Raw genomic sequence first — 18,810 nt, 5'->3', positions numbered from 1 at the left:
GTCCGACTCTTTGGGACCCCATGAATCGCAGCACGCCAGGCCTCCCTGTCCATCACCAACTCGCGGAGTTCACTCAGACACACGTCCATCGAGTCAGCAATGCCATCCAACCATCTCATCCTCTGTCGTCCCCTTCTCCTCCTGCCCCCAATCCCTCTCAGCATCAGAGTCTTTTCCAATGAGTCAATTCTTCGAATGAGGCGGCCAAAGTACTGGAGTTTCAGCTTTAGCATCATTCCTTCCAAAGAAATCCCAGGGCTGATCTCCTTCAGAATGGACTGATTGGATCTCATTGCAGTCCAAGGGACTCTCAAGAGTCTTCTCCAACACCACAGTTCAAAAGCATCAATTCTTCGGCGCTCAGCCTTCTTGACAGTCCAACTCTCACATCCATACATGACCACAGGAAAAACCATAGCCTTGACTAGACGGACCTTTGTTGGCAAAGTAATATCTCTGCTTTTCAATATGCTATCTAGGGTGGTCATAACTTTCCTTCCAAGGAGTAAGCGTCTTTTAATTTCATGGCTGCAGTCACCATCTGCAGTGATTTTGGAGCCCAGAAAAATAAAGTCTGACACTGTTTCCACTGTTTCCCCATCTATTTCCCATGAAGTGGTGGGACCGGATGCCATGATCTTCGTTTTCTGAATGTTGAGCTTTAAGCCAACTTTTTCACTCTCCACTTTCACTTTCATCAAGAGGCTTTTGAGTTCCTCTTCACTTTCTGCCATAAGGGTGGTGTCATCTGCATATCTGAGGTTATTGAGATTTCTCCCGGCAATCTTGATTCCAGTTTGTGTTTCTTCCAGTCCAGCGTTTCTCATGATGTACTCTGCATATAAGTTAAATAAACAGGGTGACAGTATACAGCCTTGACTTACTCCTTTTCCTATTTGGAACCAGTCTGTTGTTCCATGTCCAGTTCTAACTGTTGCTTCCTGACCTGCATACAAATTTCCCATGAAGTGATGGGACCAGATGCCATGATCTTCGTTTTCTGAATGTTGAGCTTTAAGCCAACTTTTTCACTCTCCACTTTCACTTTCATCAAGAGGCTTTTGAGTTCCTCTTTACTTTCTGCCATAAGGGTGGTGTCATCTGCATATCTGAGGTTATTGATATTTCTCCCCACAGTCTAAATTCCAGCTTGTGCTTCATCCAGCCCAGCATTTCCCATGATGTACTCTGCATATAAGTTAAATAAGCAGAGTACAATATACAGCCTTGATGCACTCCTTTCCTTGTTTGGAACCAGTCTGTTGTTCCATGTCCAGTTCTTACTGTTGCTTCTTGACCTGCTTACAGGTTTCTCAAGAGGCAGGTCAGGTGGTCTGGTATTCCCATCTCTTTCAGAATTTTCCAGTTTGTTGTGATCCACACAGTCAAAGGCTTTGGTGTAGTCAATAAAGCAGAAGTAGATGTTTTTCTTGAACTCTCTTGCTTTTTCGATGATCCAATGGATGTTGACAATTTGATCTCTGGCTCCTCTGCCATTTCTAAATCCAGCTTGAACATCTGGAAGTTCACAGTTCACTTACTGTTGAAGCCTGGCTTGGAGAATTTTGAGCATTACTTTGCTGGCATGTGAGACAAATGCAATTGTGCAGTAGTTTGAACATTCTTTGGCATTGCCTTTTTTAGGGATTAGAACTGAAGGAATGGGGGTGGACTGAAGGAATCCCAATCGAGACATACCATCTCCAGGGCACTGTCACCTATTCCCAGGCCCATTCACACTGGCAAGCAGGTTTGGTTTAAATGGACACTCAAAGCAAAATACCTGCCTGTCTTCAGAAGCTCACAGCCTCCTGGGGAAGAGTCAGAAAACAAATAGAGTTTTCAAAGGAAGAGTTCAGAGTAACTAATTTTGCTCAGGGAAGACTTTTCGAACAGTCTTTTTTCTCCCCTAGCCTGTGCCTTCTCCATTATAGAATATAGCTTAGCTAAAGTGTAAGGGTAGGGAGGGAGGTGGGAGGGGGGTTCAGGATGGGAAACACGTGTACACCCATGGCTGATTCATGTCAAAGTATAGCAGAAACCACTAAAATATTGTAAAGTAATTAGCCTCCAGTTAAAATAAGTTAATTTTTTTTAAGTGTAAGGGTAAAATAGGACGTATTTGTGAAAGTGTGCTGCAACTGCTGAAGTATATACAAATGGAAAGTATTGTTATTTTTATTGAAGTATAATTGATTTACAGTATTATACTAGTTTCAAGTGTACAACACAATGACAATATTATTATGGATTATTGATTATAGTCCATTTTAAATTATTACAAAATAATAGCAGTATTTCCCTGTTCTGTACAGTATATCCCTGTTATTGACCTATTTTATACATAGTAATTTGTACCTCTTAATCCTCTACTCCTTTCTTGCTCCTGCTCCCTTACCTCTCCCCACTGATAACCACTAGTCTCTTCTCTGTATCAGTGAATCTGTTTCTGTTTTGTCGTATTTGTGTTATTTTTTAGATTCCACATATAAAGTGATATCTGTGTCACTGCATATAAAGTACAGTACTTGTCTTTCTCTGTATGACTTACTTTACTAAACATACTATCCTCTAGATCCATTCACATTGTTGCAAATAGCAGAATTTCATTCTTTTGTATGACTGAGTAGTATTCCATTGTGTGTGTGTGTGTGTGTGTGTACACATACATACCACATCTTTATCCACTCATCTGTTGATGGACACTTATATTGCTTCCATATCTTGGCAATTGTAAATAATGTTGCTATGAATATTAGGGTGCGTGTATCTTTTCAAATTATTGTGGGTTGGTTTTTTTTTTTTTTTCAGATATATACCCAGGAGTAGGATTGCTGGGTCACATGGTGGTTCTATTTTTAGTTTTCTGAGAAGCCTCCATACTGTTTTCCTCAGTGGCTGCACTAATTCACACTCTCACAAACAATCTACCAGGGTTCCTTTTGCTCCACGTCCTCACCGTTTGTTACTTGTGTTCTTTTTTGATGATAGGTTGCTTGCATGTCTTGACTATTGTAAACAGTGCTGCTGTGAACGTTAGGGTGCATGTATCTTTTCACATTAGTGTTTTCATTTTCCTCAAATATACACCCAGGAGTAGAATTGCTGGATTATATGGCACTTCTCTTTTTAGTTTTTCATTATCATTTTTTTAATATGCTGTATCCTTACTGTTTTTTATCTTGGGGAAAAATTCATTAAGAGTGGAGTGCCTTTAGTAATAGTAAAGGACAGGGAAGCCTGGAATACTGCACTCCATGCGGTCACAAAGAGTTGAACATGACTTAGCGACTGAACAACAATGCACAACAATGAAAAATGATTATTTTTTAATATACTGTATTATTATTGTTTTTTATCTTTGGAAAAATTCATCAAGAATGCCTTTACTTACTAGTGGTAAGGTGATGAATGGCCATTTTTATGTATTTTGTTTGTCTAGGGAAAACTCTCTCTTTTTCTTTACTCTCATGCTGCTATCACACTCACAATGCTTGTGGTGTGGTTAGATTTTCCACACCAAGCAATTCTGACACTAACTGCCTAGAGGCAGCACAAGTTCAGGTTAAGGGCTCAGGTTGAGGACTGCCCTACTCTTCAGACACCAATCACACATCCCCAGTTTACCCCACAACTTCTGGCTGACTTGTCTACAAATTGGAGGTTCCCATGATCCCCTCCTTGGATTTGGTCATTTGCTAGAAGAGCTTACAGAACTCAGGAAAACACATTTACCAGTTTATTACATGATACAGGAAATGAGAAAGGACATAGATGGATAGTCAGATGGAGAGATTCATAGGGCAAGGTCTGGGAAGGTCCCAAGTGCAGGAGCTCCTAGCCCTGTGGAACTGAGATGCACATTATCCCAGCATATGGATATGTTTACTAGCCCAGAAGCTTTTTGAACCCCATATGTTTGAAATTTTATGGATGCTTCATCATGTAGGCATGCTCAATCATTAACTCAGTCTTCAGCCCCTCTCTCATTCCCAGAGGATGAGGATGGAGATGAAAGTTTTAAGCTTCCAATCATGGCTTGATCTTTCTGGTGACAAGTCCCCATTCTGAAGCCATCCAAGAGCCCAACAGAGTCACCTCATTAAAACAAAAGACATTCCTATCACTCAGGAATTCTAAGGGGTTTAAGAGCTCTGTGTCAGGAACCAGGGTTGAAGTCCAAATATAAGAACAAAAAATGCTCCCAGTGCTCTTTAAGGAAAAATTACAGGAGTTTAAGGAGCTCTGTGCCGGAAATGGAAGACAGAGACCTATATATATATATATATAACTTTTTTCCTATTATTTCATAGCAATGCTTTCATGGTTGATGGTTTCTCCATTGCCTGAAGTGATGGCTATCATTCCCTGGTTGGGCTTTTGATTCTGTCGGGGAGCTTTTAAAGCCACCCATGCTCAGGTCTGACTCCCAGCAATTCTCATTTAATTGATCTGGAGCCTATGTATGTATGTTTTTTAAGGTTTCTAGGTATTTATTGTGCATCCAGCTGAAGAGCCTCTGAGCTGAAGGAAGCTCATTCCACTGTCAGATAGTAAGCAGATGTTTATTTTCTGTGCCTGTGTGTCTATTTCTGATTTGTAAATAAGTGCATTTGTATCATTTTTTTGAGATTCCACATGTAAGCAATATCATATGACGTTTGTCTTTCCCTGTCTGGCTTCCTTCACTTAGTATGATAATCTTGATCATGATAATCATGTTGCTGAAATTTGGCTCCCTGCATTTTAAGCCTGATTTCTCCTATGTGGAGGCCACATAGTTCCATAACCAGGTGCTGTAAGATGTAGTAATATCTGGATAAGACCCCAGGCCCTGTACCTTTATGGACAATACAGGTTAAGTCAACACTTGGGGGTGAGGAGTATGACTGAAAGCCAATCCTTCAATGGCATCATCCATTTCCATCTTTTCCTGTGTGCTTAGTCGCTCAGTCATGTCCGATTTTTTGCGACCTCATGGATTGTAGCCTGCCAGGCTCCTCTGTCCATGGGTATTCTTCCAGGTAAGAATACCGGAGTGGGTTGCCATGCTCACCTCCAGAGGATCTTCCCACCCAAGGGATGGAACCCAGGTGGATTCCTTACCATCTTAGCCACCAGGTAGTCCCATCTTTTCATAGATAAATGGAAATGACCGTGAACTTCAAACATGTATTCTTTTAACCCAAACTACGTGTATCGCAACTCAAGTGCCCCTGAGCTGAGCTCCAGAAAGTGTCCATGGCCATTCCAATGCTACGTCATCAAGAAGGGAAGTTTAGCAGAAGGAAGGTCAGTGCAGAAATAGACAGTAGACATAACTGATTGCAATTATAATAGCTCCATTATGCAACTGTGACTGTGTACACATATTACCAGCAATCATCCTAGAGCCCTAGAAGAGATCCCAAGAAGTGACAGGCCCTGAAGTTTAAGTTCATTAACATCATGATGAAGCCACCTTTTTTTCCTCCTGCCCAACCGCTTATCATGAGTATGAACTACAGGAGAAATAAGATAAATAAGACCAGTAACTTAAATTATTGCTGTGCCATAAATTGTTTCTGGCTCCAAAGATGAAGAGCACATATGCATGGCATATGTGAGTCTGTTTTAGTTTATTTTTTTAGTTGGATGTCATTCATTTTTTCAATTTCTTCATTTTTGGTCTATTTGCAGAAACGGCACCCTTCATGAGAGTTGTTAGCTTTGTTTCTGTTTTTTATTTTTTGAGGCTGCTGAATGAAGTCCAAAGAGGAAATTTACCTGCTCTTCCTGACTTTAGGATATAAGCTGTGGGGGAGAAACTAGGAGTGGAAAAATGTTCCAGTGTATGTTCCCACCTTCCTCTAAGGAGTATGGTTTCTTATGTGTATTTAAAATCATCCATCACTTTCTTCTAGAAGAGAATATGGACCAGGAGCCAAAGTGACACCCAGGTGTTGGGAATTTGGGGAGAGTCCTTTTTATTTATACTGAGAGGTTCTAACCCAGTGCTCTGGCACTGCCTCTCTATGGCTGACAGAATCAGCCCTGCATTGACCTGTATGTACTGAATTTCCCACAAACACTGCCAGAAAAACAAACAAAAACAAAGAAGTCAATGACAGAGAAGACTGCTTTATCACCCTGGGATGTGACCCTGGGATCACAGAGAATGGCTTGTGTGTTTTTCTTTTAATGGGAATTGTGCTTCTGAAACTGAGAGGTTCTACAAATAGGAATGATTTTGAAACTGCATTTTTATCAACTGTCTGTATGATGAGTTATAATGATGTCAGTGGTAAATTCTTCTAATGATGAATAATTCCTCTAAAAGGGGATTGGGTTTGCAATGATTTATTTGTATCTTCTAAAGCCACTAATACAACCAGTCTGGGACCAGTGGATGATGCCATGATTCCAGGAAACGTTCCCACATGTGCAAAGCTAGGCTTTGATGCTCAATTTGCTATTTTTGCTGTTCCTCTTTCATCATTTCGTTCCAGCAATGTATGTTTTCCAGGGGTTGTGCTTTTTGTATTATTTAGTGCCTACATATGCTGTGGGGCTGAGCCTTTCCTCCGATGATCTACAACATATGTTATAGTTAAAGGGGAAAAAATAGGTTTGCACCAAGCAAAACAATTACCAAACTTATTCTATTTCTTTCTACCTTTTGTCAAGTCTGTGCATTTGTTTACGTCAACCTTTTCTGCCACTCATTACAGCTATTTGTGCCCGTTGGTAAAGGGTTATATGAATGCATTTCTGCTGATGTGCTTGAATGTTACACACACATCTTTGCAACTGCATTTTCTTACATTGATAGGAGTCACGTCTTTGCAATAGAACCTCATGAATCTGCAAAGCTCATTCTTGAATTTTCTAGAAATGTATTTGCAAAGTAGGATCTCAGTTTTTACTTTGTTCAGAAAATATTTTTGAGTCTGACATGCGGTAGATTTTCATCCTTCTTGAAAGCACTTTCCTTGGTTCCAGTGAGAAAATAATACTTCATGGTTTAAAATTAGCTGTCAGTTACTGCATCAAGCAATGCTCACTTTGCGCCAGTCCCTCCCAACAGATGCTAATCTGCTTTGAAAGCATTGTGGAAATCAACTCAGAAGTTTCTCTTTTGACAAATATCACACTACCTTTGAATAATGAAGGCTTCTAAATTTCTACTCAGGTTGGGCTTTGGAAATAGTCATCCCAACAGAAGGAGAGTAGCCAATTTTTTAGTTAAATTGTATGATTGTTTAAAGGTCTTAGGGCTGAGGCTGATGGAAACTGTGGGAGATCTAATTTCTCTGCCATTGCCCGGAAATAATGATTATTTAACTAAATGGTGAGTCTTTGTCTAACATCCTCAAAATGCCATCTTCTTCACAAAGCAGTGTCTTTTCAAAAATCCCATCGAGAGACAATTTTCAAACTTCCTAACTTTAAGCAAAACATACATGCACAGAGTCAATAGGGTATTGTCAAATGAATTCTCTTATTTTTGATTCTCAATGCCAGTGTGGGGGTGGGAGAGGGGTGTGTTATAAATGAGGACACTGCACTGAGGCTCAGAGAAGTTAGTGACTAGCCTCCTGTGGGAGAGGATCTCAGCATCTGTGTTATCACATTTGTTCTGGAGTGATGGTCACCTATGCAAGTGTCACCTGATTTGAAGGCATCTCTTTCTACAGAGTTGTTTGAAAGATGATGGGCAGTAGTAGCTGCAGAAATCCGATATTCTAAAGTATATTCCTATCTTTACCAATAAATCTGGGTATGACATATTTCTACCTCAGTTTCTTCACTAAATGAGGATTCATTCATTTATTTATTCAGGTGTTTGCTCATTCATCTAACAAATAATGAAAGAACACCTGCCGTGTGCAGATATTATGCTGAGTGCTAGAGATGGGATCGTGAACAAAACTGAACACGGTACCATATTTGTTTACAGATTATATTACAGTGGTGGAATTCTGACAATCACTCACTCAACAGAACTAATAACTATGCAAACTCACAGGAAATTAAAATTGAATGTCAGTGCTTTGAGGACAAGTTACCTGAGGGCCTGAGAGAGTTTCACTGGGAAACCTACTTGTTCTGTGACATCAAGGAGGGCTTCCTGAGAAGACAGTAGATGAGCAGAGGTCTTATTAATAAAGACGAGTGGGTATGAACTAGGTAAAGGGAATGAGCAGAAGCAACACAATGTGCCAGCTTAAAGTTGCTGCAGCAAAAAAAGGGGCACAACTAGACTGAATTTGTTAGGCTAACAGTCATGCGTCTTTATGTAATAAGTGTAATGCGATTTATATCATTTGCAGTAATGATGTCCACACTGCTTAACCGCTGGCCGCTCATCACAGAGCCTTGTTCTAACCTGGCACTAGACCTTCTGAAAACCAGCTGGCCTGCGTTAGAAGCCTCACCATCCAGTCTTAGCTGGAAATTTTCTTTATTCTCAAGGCTATGAGCTCATCCCCACACCAGATGGGTTCCTAATAAATGATGATTGTGCAATCTGATTATTTTCGTCATGCTAGCTCTCTTTGGAAGATGGGAGATGGAAGCAGGGCATGGGATCTCTTTATCATCTTTCTAAGTTGGAAGGGAATTTCCTCATTATGTTTGCACACCCTGCATTTTGAGAGAAAAGATACAGGGTAGAACTAGGCAGTTCTGCCCTAAGGGTCCACTAACAGTAATGGGTTTTTAGATTTATTTATTCGGCTGCACCAGGTCTCAGTTTTGGCACACAGGATCTTTTAGTTGCGGCGTGTGAGATCTAGTTCCCTGACCAGGGATCGAACCTGGGCCTCCTGCATTGAGAGTGCAGAGTCTTAACTACTGGACCACCAGGAAGTCCCAATAGCAATTTAACTGTAGACAATCAATTCATTTTCCTCACCAGGTACATGAATTAAAGTAACTGGGGCTTCTGCAGTAGATACCTTGAAAATCTCAGTGACTTATCCCAACAGAAATGTAGTTTTCACTCATAGTAAGTCTAACTTGTTCTGGTTTGCATACAGCCCTCCCCAGAATCATTCAGGGTCATCTCATGACTTGTCCCTCCTCTAGGGTCTCAGTGGCCTATTTATTTAATAAAGAAGAACAGGGCAGGGAAGCACCCTTAGAGTTTTTCATGGTCCAGACCTCGAAGTAGAACTCTTCCCTTATACTCACATAACATTGGCCAGAAGGTGGTCACATGACCACCCCCACCTGCTAGGAAAGCTGGGAAGAACAGGTAGGTGGGTACCTGGCCCACCTATTGCAGTGGGCTTAGGGCATGTACCCTAAGTCAGTGAACTAGGTATGAAATCCCAATCCCCAGAGCACATCTTCTCATCCAGGAAACAAATAACTCTATTTACCACCTACTGTTATCTTTAGGGGACTTCCTTTGTGACTCAGATGGTAAAGAGTTGCCTACAATGCAGGAGACCTGGGTTATCTTTAGGATTGAATGAGGCATTACATATAAAATACTTAGAGCGAGTATGATAAATAATACCAGCTCAATAGATGTTAAGCTATTATTATTAATGTATTCATTTGCTATAAAATAAGGGCAAATTTAAAGGTGCCTGAGCCTTTTGTATCATCTACACTGAGAAATGAATGGGGATATAAAACAATATTGTTTAAATTCTAAATGAAGGAAAAAAATACTCAATTTCCAAAATTTGTGCAAGATTGTTCTTCGTGAGTCTCCTTTCAGTTTCCAGGGATAATTTAAGGAAGTCTTTTGACAGACAATTATGTCAGGAAGTAAGCTGTGACCCAAGATTCAAAGTAGGCAATCTTGGTAACTTAGGTAGTGGTGGCCTCTGGGGACCCAGCGCTGAATGAGAGTCCCAAGGTTGGTGTTTCCTAGAAATCTGAAGGGCCCTCTGATCTATCCTCCCCGCCAAGCCTGGATCCAAGCATGGGGGCTGCCTCTCCAATACCAGGCAGCTTTGTTTGTGCTTTCTAGGCGAGCATTTGCTTTGCGATTTCCCTGTTTCAGGGCAAGCACTGTGGCTTTTTGGAGCAGCATCTGCTGGTTTGGGCCAAATTACCTGCAGTTTGCTTTCTCTCTTGGCCAAGTCCAGAGGGCAGGGTACCTCCCACCCCCAGCATTTTCCAAGCAAGAGGCTGTCCTTGTTGCTCTCCAGGCCTGGGGTGAAAATTACACCTGACACTTCATGTGAGGGCTCTGATCCAGGCATAGCAGCAGAGGGGCAGCAAGTGCCAGCTCTCATGGTGTGCTCAGAGGCAGGTCTAGAGGATCCTGATGAGGTAGATATGACCTCCTTGAACCCCTGAGGTTACATTTAGTTTCCTCCTGTGCCCACGAAACCTTAGCTAAACCCATGGAAAAAAAAAAAAATTGGCTCAGCTGTTGTGTCACAACCTGGCCTTGCTCTTAAATGTCACCGCAGGGTATTGAGATCAAATCTTAAAAAACAAACAAACAAAAAAAAAACAAACCAGCTTTTGAAGAAGGTGGATAGACATTATCTGATTATCATTGAGAGAAGAGGTTGCTGAGAAAAGATAGTGAAAATTCCAGCCCTTGTTTTCTAATAAATTTCACTTATTTAAGCCACTTTGTAGAATAAAATACTTGGAGTGCTGGGGAATTTCGTTAACTTAGTCAAGAGTAATTCCTTCTCTTCTGCCAAGGCTATATTGCAAGCAACCAAGGAAACTACTTGTTGAGACTGGTGGTGACTATAAAACTAAAGTAATTGTTTATTGAGTTATGCTCCAAGCACTTTGCTGTGGCTGTTGTTCAGTCACTAAGTTATTTCCAGCTCTTTTGCAACCCCATTGTCTGTAGCCTGGCAGGTTCCTCTGTCCATAGAATTATCCAGGCAAGAATACTAGAGTGGATTGCCATTTCCTTCCCCAGGGTATCTTCCCTATGTAAGAATCGTACCTTCATCTCCTACATTGGCACGTGGATTCTTTATTCCTGAGTCACCAGGAAAGTCCTCTAAGTGCTTTACATATACATTAATTTTCTCCATGATCCTTTAACGTAGCTACTATTATTATCCCCTTTTACAGGTAAGAAAAGGGAGGTTAGGTCACCCAACCCAAGGTCTTGCAACTCCTAAGAAACAATCAGAGGCCAGTATCTAGTGATTGTAGAAATCACCTGTTCACATTCTGCATTACTAGCCATCTACCGCAAGGAGGTCCCTTATGTTGCCACCCTTGGCTCCCACAGCCATTTGAGTGATGAGTATTGGGTCACCATGTCTTGGCATATTTGATAATCCTTGCAATACAGTCATTGGGTGGCCTTTGTCTCCTAGAATTCCCTATCTGCAGTTTCTTTGTTGTGTTTGGGACTGAAGGATAAAAACAGGGCTCTTTTTCATTGCCTGAAATCTAGTGAAATACACAGCCATTTCTGCCTCCTGGGCTAGATTCTATTACCTTGGTCTAAGAGGTTCTTGATAATAATAGCTGACAATTACTTAAGGATCCATATATGTGCCTTTTTGGGCTTCCCTTGTGGCTCAGCTGGTAAAGAACCTACCTGCAATGCAGGAGACCTAAGTTTGATCCCTGGATTGGGAAGATCCCCTGGAGAAGGGAAAAGCTACTCACTCCAGTATTCTTGCCTGGAGAATCCCATGGACAGAGGAGCCTGGAAGGCTACATAGTTCATAGGGTCACAAAAAGTTGAACACAACTGAAGTGACTTAGCATGCACCCATTGCCATTGTTAACGTTGCTCTTTTACATTTGAATCAGCAAACATTGACTAAGTTCCAACAGTCAGTATACTAATACTGAGAGAAAAACAAAAGCCTCGGTAAGGTATTTGCTACAAGTTTCAAACCAGCTGCGTAAATCGGTCAGGTGAGTAGAAAAAAGATAACTAGGGATGTGTGGCAGTAGCAGATAGAGACCAAGTAAGAAGTTCAGACAACAAATCCTGTGGGATTTCAGAGAAAGAAGGGACAAGACCTCAGAGCTGAATCAGGGAGGAAGACAAAGACCAGACAGGATTTAGCTATAGGAGAAGGAAAGTTTCCCAAATAGAAAAATTATTACAAATACTGGAAAAGATGTAGGAGAAACAACATCCGATGTATTCACAGTTGCCATATATGATCAACTTTCTAAGTGGCTAGCAATACAGAGGAAGGGAGGGAGAGTTTGGGGCCAGAGAGATACAAGGACCAAAATAGGACTGAATGGAATGGGGAAGTGAAAGGAGCAAAAAAACTAGTGATTTACTCAACCCCATGAATTAATATTGCAGCCAGAAATAACACCAAGGATTCCCAGTTCCCAGCTAGATTCTCAATATGAGACACTTTCCCCCAGCAAAGGAAGGCTTACATCCCCTCCTTTTTCTTTAGACTCTGCTTATGATGAAGTACAAGCCAAAGAGAAGCAGGAAGATTTATAAACATTAACAGTCGGGCAGAAGAGCCTTTCAAAGGAGCCTGCCTGTTTGTTGAATCTTTCAGCTTCAAGACACAGTTGCCTTCCCACACCCAGCCATACAGTCAGGGCCACCCCAGGAGAGAGCGCTGATCTTGTTATTAACCAACTGTTTGGCTCACTCTCTGGTTCAGGGCATGCTGACTCTTTCCAGGACTTTCTAAGCCAGTTGTTTAGCAAGAATGTTCTGGATAAAGCAGACAGTTCTCAGGAACTGAGGAAGTACCCAGTGTAGGGGCTGGAGAACATGGAACTCATTGTGAATCTCAGTTTTCAAAAATGCTCAAAGTCTCCTGCTTTCTGTCCCTCCCAAACACTTGATGAGGCCAAGACTCAGAGAGAGTCCATTTGTTTTATTTTTCTCCTCCGACCTTATACAGTCCTCCAAATCATTTATAATGCTCAGAAATGCATGTCAGTTTATTTGTACACTGCTAAATGCATTTTCTGTGCCACCGGAAAAAATAAACAGCCATACATCCACAATTATTTCCCTTTTTTCCAGTTAGTTATTTTTTTCAGTTTCTTGAGGTGTAACTGCCATATAGCACTGTATCAGTTTAAGATGTACAGCATAATGACTTGCTTACATATACTGTTGAGTGATTGATTACTGCAGTAAGTTTTATGAACATAGTTCATCTTGCATGCTTGCTAAGTCGCTTCAGTAATATCTGACTCTTTGCAACCCTATGAACCGTAGCCCACCAGGCTCCTCTGTCCATGGGATTCTCCAGGAAAGAATACTAGAGTGAGTTGCCATGCCCTCCTCCAGGGGATCTTCCCCACCCAGGGGTTGAACCTGTGCTTCCTGTGGCTCCTGTATTACAGGAGGATTCTTTACCACTGAGCCACAGGGGAAGCCCATCATCTTGCAAAGATACCAAAAACAAAAAGAGAGAGAGAAAGGAAAAAACTGTTTTTCCTTGTGATAAGAAGTCTTGGGGTTTGCTCTTTTAACAGCTTTCACATAGCATCTGCTGCTGCTGCTGTTAAGTCACTTCAGTCATGTCCGACTCTGTGCGACCCCATAGACGGCAGCCCACCAGGCTCCCCCATCCCTGGGATCCTCCAGGCAAGAACACTGGAGTGGGTTGCCATTTCCTTCTCATACAGTAGTGTTAACTACAATCATCATGACATATGTTAAACTACATCCCCAGTATTATTTATCTTATAACTGAAAATTTATACCTTTTGACTACTACTACTACTAAGTCACTTCAGTCGTGTCCGACTCTGTGCGACCCCATAGACAGTTTTCATCCAATTCCTCCCGCCTCCCACCCCTGCCTCTGGTAGTCACAAACATGATCTCTTTTTCTATGAGTTGGTGGGGTTTTTGTTGCTGTGTTTTTTAGATTCCACAGATAGGAGCAATCATACATTGCGTGTCTTTCTCCATCTGACTCTTTTCACTTAGCACAATGCCCTCAAGGTCCATCCATGTTGTTACAAAAGGCAGGATTTCCCTCTTTTCTTATGGATGAATAATATTTCATTGTGTATGTATACAACGACTTCTTTATGTATATATCCATCACTATGGACTCTTAAGCTTATTTCCATGTCTTGGCCATTGTAAATAATGGGAGTGAACATGGGAGCCACTTGTAATTTTAGATTAGCATCATGGTGTACCTGAGATGAGCAGAGACTTGGTGTCAGACTGATTCAGGTCCAAATTACCTGTCTCCACCAAACATAGGTCCATCATCTACCTGTTGCATGAACCTGGCAGGCTCCATAGTTGTCCTGAGACTTGGTTTCCTCTTCTGTAAAATGGGGGTAACAGTCAATTTCTTGTAAGCTTGTTTTGAGGAAAAGACATCCTCCCTAAAGCACTCAGCATATTGTGTTCCTATAGGAGATGCTCAGTAAAGGGTAGCTGTTTCATTACTGAACTTCCCTGGTGGCTCAGATGGTAAAGCACCTGCCTACAATGTGGGAGACCCAGGTTCAATCCCTGGGCTGGGAAGATCCTCTGGAGAAGGAAATGGCAACCCACTCCAGTACTCTTGCCTGGATATTCATTCATCACTTGAGCATTCTTGGAAATCCAGCTTTGCTAGGAAGGCCCTCTGCAGTAGCTTTAGAGATAAATGTGAAAGGGCTCAACAACATGAAAACCACCTTGCTGTTTTTCACATGCATTACCAATTTCAAACCAAGAGCAGGAGAGCCTGGAAAATATAGAAATATTTTTCAGATGTACTACTTTATATTTAAGAACAATGTCCTTCCCCTCCTAGCATTGGCTACGAATCAGTACCTCTCTTCTCTCCAAGGGTGCCTTTTCAGCAGGCTGGGTCTCTCCACTATGAAGCAGTTTCTCGGTAGGGTCTTTAATACATGAGAAATTCTAAAACAAAATATACCCCAGCAGGGCACTGGGTCCATGTTGGCAAGTAAGCCTGCATCAGGTGACACCTCCACTATTGCAGTGTGTTTTTAATTAAAGAAGGAATTGCAGCCCCGGACTTCAAGGTGAACTGCCCAGCCCCATGTGAAAGCCCTCGGGCTAATAGTACTACTCTTCTGGGACCAGAGGTCCTTGAGCCAGAGAGCGCCTTCTCCACTCCTGCACTGTTTCAGCCTCACCAGCCACCAGATTCTTCTTCACTTGTTTACATTTCAGGAACTTGGGTTAAAGGACGGTAGATGGTTAAGTAGCATTTAGGAGCAGAATTATTCCAGTCGGATAGAATGACTACCTTACACATTTGGACGTGATGTATGCTTTGTTAAGATCCATGACGTATGGAAAATGAAGCCAGTCCAAGAAAGAAAATCATGGCTAAGGCTTAAAGAATCAAAGTCAAGGTCCTTTATTAGGAGAAAATTCAAACTGCTTTAAAAAAAAAATTCATTGGAGTTTAGTTGCTTTCCAGTGGTGTATTAGTTTCTACTGTGCAGCGCAGTAGAATATATATATATCCCCCCTTTTCTGGATTTCCTTCCCATGTAGGTCACGAAAGCATTCAGTAGACTTCCCTGTGCTATACAGTAGGTTCTCATTGGTTATCTATTTTCTACACAGTATCCGTAGTGTGTCGGTGTCAATCCCAATCTCACAATTCATCCCACCACCACCCTTTCCCCCTTGGCGTCCGTACATTTGTTCTCTATGTCTGTATCTCTACTTCCACTTTGTAAATAAGATCATTTATGCCAATTTTTTCAGATTCCACATATATGTGTTGATATATGATATTTGTTTTTCTCTCTTACTTCACTGAATATGACAGTCTCTAGGTCCATCCATGTCTCTACAAGTGAGCCAATTTCATTCCTTTTGATAGCTGGGTAATATTCCACTTTATTTATGTACCACATCTTTTTTATCCACTCCTCTGTTGATGCACAGATTGTTTCCATGTCCTGGCTACTGTAAATAGTGCTGTAATGAACTTTGGGGTGCATGCAAACTGCTTTTAAAGACAATGTGGTGATTATTTCTAGCCTGCCTGAGACCTAAAGTATCTCAAGTTAAAAGGGTAGCAACAGAATCAGATTGCACAGACCCCTAGTTTCACGTGGGTGCTCTGGGTGAATTTGATGCAGGGTTTTAGACCCCGGGAGTCTGTGATATACTCCAGGTGCGACCTTGGAGGAGCCTGACTGAGGACTGCATCACACAGGCTGCCAGCAGGAGATGGGGGTATCCTGCCATAGGACTCTGACACCCCGTCTGAGTGGGCTCTGATGGTTGAGGGGCCATGCTTCTCACCTAGAGACCCATTCCCATTTCTTGAACAGCCAGAGCCGTGAAGCACTATAGGGAGTTTTGAAAGAGGTATCTTATTTATTTCTGTACAAACCCAGAGAAAAGCAGTGAAGACTTGGTGGAGAAGTGAAAACTCCATACATTTGACTCTGTTTCTGCCTTGACCTCCTAGCACAGTTCTAGATGATTCTTCTTTTCTCTCTCTCGCTCGCTCGCTCTCGCTCTCTTTCTCTCTCTCTCTCTCTCTCTCTCTATGTATATATATATATATTGGTAAAGAAGGAGTGAGGACAGGTGGCTCCCTTGTGGTTATTCTTTCAAAATGAACTTCTTGTCTGATTATGATAGGCTGAGTTCTGAGATTTTTACGAAGGCTAAAAATTGCTGATGCTGCCAGGGTAACAAAAACATGTAGCTTTTTCATTTCTTGGGGAACACCTGCCATAGCTCACTGTAGAATAGAAAGGGAAATGCTGCACACGTTACAGGAAAGTGTTCACAAGGTGATGGTATATGGGAACAAAAGTAGGATACACAACCCTTCAGACACAGGAATTCCTATTTCACAAAGAGAAGAACATTCATTTTGAAAAATCAGGTAGAAAACAGTGTTATGACCAAAGTAGGACATGTGGGCTTCCCATATGTCAGGCACGAGGTTGTATGTTCTCAGATATAATTTAATTTTAAAAAACATTTATTCATTTGGTTGTTTCAGGTCTTTGTTATGGGGCTTGGTCTCAGTAACTGTAGCCAGGGACTTAGTTGTTGCATGGCATGTGGGATCTTAGTTCCCTGAACAGGGATCAAACCTGTGTCACCTACTGTTATCATCCTACCTTCAAACAGCATTGTTTAAAGAATGTCTTATATCTAATCTTGAGTGAGAAAATCAGATCTTGCTTGTTTTCCTATCTTCTCTGATGCTAGATGAACACTGTTAAGTTAGTTGAATTTCAGTGAAGGAGATAAGGAAAGAGAGATGAAATCTGTTCAGATTCAGCCTTTCCTCAAGTTAAAACCAGTCTTTGAGTCACTAATCAAGATGATGCCAGAAATAACATTACACTGAAACATCAGTAAAATTTATCCAGAACAACTAAGGCAAGTGTCCCCCACCTTTTTATTTTTCGCCTCCGCCTGACTGGGAATTCAGCATCCCCCAAAGCCGCTCATCTGGGGCGAGATCTTAGGGTGTGTGCCTGTTTTTCATCTCCACAGGACCAGCTGTGGGTGGAGGAAAATTCCTCACACAGGATCGGGTCACACTGCATTTACCCAGAGGGCTCTTTCCTGGGGAAATCGTCTGTGTGTTGCAAAGTCAGTAACTCTGCTAATTAAAGAAACGTTTTCTGAGATGCTGTGATCTGTCATAAGAAGTATTGACTCTTGATGACATGGGGAATGACTAGCATCTCGTTTCATGCATTCCAAAGAGAAAGATACACAGATGTGAATGTCTTTTCTCCATACCCATCGCTTCTGAAACAAGATGCTGAGAAATCTCAGAGTTGGAAAATGGAGTATAAAGGGAAAACACTCACATTGCACCTTTACTCTCAGTACGTAGTCACATCCAACTCTTTGAGACCCCATGGACTGTAGGCTGCCAGGCTTCTCTGCTCATGGGACTTTCCAGGCAAAAATACTGGAGTGGGTTGCCATTTTCTTCCCCAGGGGATCTTCCTGACCCAGGGATTGAACCTGCTACCAGGAAATACTTTGCTATATTACTGCTTCACTCCTGACACCACAAGTGTGGGTTTTCCACACATCAGGCAGTTCTGAGACACTATTTACCTCAGTTTTGACACTATCTACCTAGAGATAGCATCAGATACTACAGGTGAAGAGGTCAGCCTCACAGGACCACCCCCTCCACCACCACCCTTTTCAGATGCCAGCTGCAAGTACAGGTTGTGACCTGTGCATCCGATCAACTGCAGATCAGAGGTTACACCACCACCTCCCAAGTTCCATTAATTGCTAGAGTGGCTTATAGAACTCAGGAAAACAGTTTCAGTTCAGTCACTCAGTCGTGTCCAACTCTTTGTGACCCCATGGACTATAGCATAGCAGGCTTCTCCATCACCAACTCCCAGAGCTTGCTCAAACTCATGTCCATCAAGTTGGTGATGCCATCCAACCATCTCATTCTCTGTCATCCTCCCCTTCTCCTCCAGCTTTCAATCTTTCCCAGCATCAGGGTCTTTTCCAATTAGTCAGTTCTTTGCATCAGGTGGCCAAAGTTTTAGAGCTTCAACTTCAGCATCAGTCCTTCCAATGAATATTTAGGACGGATTTCCTTTAGGATTGACTGTTTAATTCCTAGATAATTGGTTTATCATAAATGGATAGTACTCATGGACAGCCAGATTGAGGAGAAGCATAGGGCAAGGTATGTGGGGGGTGGTGAAAACATTCCACACCCTCTCTAGGCGCCAGCCTCCCAGCAGCCCTACGTGTTTACAGACCCAGAAATTCTCTAAACACCATGCTTTGATGTTTTTTATGAAGGCTTCAATGTGTAGGCATAATTGATTAAATCATTGACCATTGACAATTTTTTTAATTGGAGTATAATTGCTTTATAATGCTGTGTTAGTTTCTGCTGTACAAGGAAGTGAATCGGCCAGCCTCCC

The 18,810-nt window shown here is 41.8% G+C and overlaps 1 protein-coding gene and 1 non-coding gene across 9 annotated transcripts in view; one reads left to right on the top strand and one right to left on the bottom strand.

The window, feature by feature from the left end:
• FRMD4A (FERM domain containing 4A) overlaps positions 1-18,810 on the top strand; it is an 849,800-nt gene that overhangs the window by 521,964 nt on the left and 309,026 nt on the right. The gene's annotated exons all lie outside the window — the stretch shown is intronic.
• On the bottom strand, positions 8,778-8,850 carry TRNAE-CUC (transfer RNA glutamic acid (anticodon CUC)). Its single transcript has one exon. It is a non-coding gene; the product is annotated as a tRNA-Glu (tRNA).

The sequence above is a fragment of the Bos taurus genome, chromosome 13 (assembly GCF_002263795.3).
Source record: "Bos taurus isolate L1 Dominette 01449 registration number 42190680 breed Hereford chromosome 13, ARS-UCD2.0, whole genome shotgun sequence".
NCBI classification, from domain to species: Eukaryota; Metazoa; Chordata; class Mammalia; order Artiodactyla; family Bovidae; genus Bos; species Bos taurus.
The sequence above is the reverse complement of the archived record's forward strand: the minus strand, read 5'-3'. Positions and strand labels throughout refer to the sequence as shown.